Here is a 3,296-nt window from a genome sequence, read left to right as displayed (position 1 = left end):
ACTAATCCAAATCCTAACAAATTTAATCTATCTTGAATCAAATAGAAAGACAAAGCCAGCACAAAAAGAAAGAGATCATAAAAATGTTGAATTTAATATAAGTTAATTCAAAAAAGTCTACACATTTCGTTATAAGTCGGGAATTGATTTCTGAGACTAAATTGTAAACTAGATAAACTCATCCTTAACAGAAAAAGTTTGAAAAATGTATTGTAATTACAATTATTTTTTCTAAGGCAAAACGTCTAGTAAAAAATTGCATTTCTATGTACGTTGATTCAAGAAAATATGATGGAAGTCAAATTTCACAATAGACGAAGGATGAAAGACCATGCAGAACTAATCCAAATCCTAACAAATTTCATCTATCTTGAATCAAATAGAAAGACAAATCCAGCACAAAAAGAAAGAGATCATAAAAATGTTGAATTTAATATACGTTAACTCAGTAAAGTCTACACATTTCGTTATAAGTCGGAAATTGATTTCTGAGACTAAATTGTAAACTAGAAAACTCATCCTTAATAGAAAAAGGTTTAAAAATGTATTATAATTACAATTAATATGTTCTAAGGCAATACGTCTAGTAAAAATTGCATTTTTATGTACGTTGATATAAGAAAATATGAAGCAAGTCAAATTTCACAATAGAAGAAGGATGAAAGACCATGCAGAACTAATCCAAATCCTAACAAATTCCATCTATCTTGAATCAAAAAGAAAGACAAAGCCAACACAAAAAGAAAGAGTTCATAAAAATGTTTAATTTTATATACGTTAACTCAAAAAAGTCTACACATTTCGTTATAAGTCAGAAATTGATTTCTGAGACAAAATTGTAAACTAGATAAACTCATCTTTACTTAAAAAAGTTTGAGAAATGTAATGTAATTACAATTAATATGTTTTAAGGCAATACGTCTAGTAAAAATTGCATTTCTATGTACGTTGATTCAAGAAAATATGAAGCAAGTCAAATTTCACAATAGACGAAGGATGAAATACCATGCAAAACTAATCCAAATCCTAAAAAATTTCATCTATCTTGAATCAAATAGAAAGACAAAGCCAACACAAAGACAAAGAGTTCATAAAAAATGTTGGATTTAATATACGTTAACTAGAAAAAGTCTACACATTTCGTTATAAGTCAGAAATTGATTTCTGAGACAAAATTGTAAACTAGATAAACTCATCTTTAACTGAAAAAGTTTGAGAAATGTAATGTAATTACAATTAATATGTTCTAAGGCAATACGTCTAGTAAGAATTGCATTTCTATGTACGTTGATTCAAGAAAATATGAAGCAAGTCATATTTCACAATAGAAGAAGGATGAAATACCATGCAGAACTAATCGAAATCCTAACAAATTTCATCTATCTTGAATCAAATAGAAAGACAAAGCCAACACAAAGAGAAAGAGTTCATAAAAATGTTGAATTTAATATACGTTAACTCAAAAAAGTCTGCACACTTCGTTATAAGTCGGAAAATGATTTCAGAGACTAAATTGTAAACTAGATAAACTCATCTTTAACAGAAAAAGTTTGAAAAATGTATTGTAATTACAATTAATATGTTCCAAGGGAATACGTCAAGTAAAAATTACATTTCTATGTACGTTGATTCAAGAAAATATGAAGGAAGTCAAATTTCTCAATAGAAGAAGGATGAAAGACCATGCAGAACTAATCCAAATCCTAACAAATTTCATCTATCTTGAATCAAATAGAAAGACAAAGCCAGCACAATAAGAAAGAGATCATATAAACGTTAAATTTAATATACGTTAACTCAAAAAAGTCTACACACTTCGTTATAAGTCGGAAATGGATTTCTGAGACTAAATTGTAAACTAGATAACCTCATCTTTAACAGAAAAAGTTTGAAAAATGTATTGTAATTACAATTAATATGGTCCAAGGCAATACGTCTAGTAAAAATTGCATTTCTATGTACGTTGCTTCAAGAAAATATGAAGGAAATCAAATTTCACAATAGAAGAAGGATGAAAGACCATGCAGAACTAATCCAAATCCTAACAAATTTCATCTATCTTGAATCAAATAGAAAGACAAAGCCAGCACAAAAAGAAAGAGATCATAAAAATGTTGAATTTAATATACGTTAACTCAAAAAAGTCTACACAGTTCTTTATAAGTCAGAAATTGATTTCTGAGACTAAATTGTAAACTAGATAAACTCATCCTTAACAGAAAAAGTTTGAAAAATGTATTGTAATTACAATGAATATGTTTTAAGGCGATACGTCTAGTAAAAATTGCATTTCTATGTACGTTGATTCAAGAAAATATGAAGGAAGTCAAATTTCACAATATAAGAAGGATGAAAGACCATGCAGAACTAATCCAAATCCTAACAAATTTCATATATCTTGAATCAAATAGAAAGAAAAAGCCAGCACAAAAAGAAAGAGATCATAAAAATGTTGAATTTAATATACGTTAACTCAAAAAAGTCTACACATTTCGTTATAAGTCGGAAATTGATTTCTGAGACTAAATTGTAAACTAGATAAACTCATACTTAACAGAAAAAATTTGAAAAATGTATTGTAATTACAATTAATATGTTCTAAGGCAAAACGTCTAGTAAAAATTGCATTTCTATGTACGTTGATTCAAGAAAATATGAAGGAAGTCAAATTTCACAATAGACGAAGGATGAAAGACCATGCAGAACTAATCCAAATCCTAACAAATTTCATCTATCTTGAATCAAATAGAAAGACAAATCCAGCACAAAAAGAAAGAGATCATAAAAATGTTGAATTTAATATACGTTAACTCAGAAAAGTCTACACATTTCGTTATAAGTCGGAAATTGATTTCTGAGACTAAATTGTAAACTAGATAAACTCATCCTTAACATAAAAAGTTTGAAAAATGTATTATAATTACAATTAATATGTTCTAAGGCAATACGTCTAATAAAAATTGCATTTTTATGTACGTTGATATAAGAAAATATGAAGCAAGTCAAATTTCACAATAGAAGAAGGATGAAAGACCATGCAGAACTAATCCAAATCCTAACAGATTCCATCTATCTTGAATCAAATAGAAAGACAAAGCCAACACAAAAAGAAAGAGTTCATAAAAATGTTTAATTTTATATACGTTAACTCAAAAAAGTCTACACATTTCGTTATAAGTCGGAAATTGATTTCTGAGACTAAATTGTAAACTAGATAAACTCATCCTTAACAGAAAAAATTGAAAAATGTATTGTAATTACAATTAATATGTTCTAAGACAATACGTCTAGTAAAA

This window comes from Papaver somniferum, unplaced genomic scaffold (assembly GCF_003573695.1).
Source record: "Papaver somniferum cultivar HN1 unplaced genomic scaffold, ASM357369v1 unplaced-scaffold_63, whole genome shotgun sequence".
Lineage (NCBI taxonomy): Eukaryota > Viridiplantae > Streptophyta > Magnoliopsida > Ranunculales > Papaveraceae > Papaver > Papaver somniferum.
Note: the sequence above shows the minus strand (reverse complement) of the source record.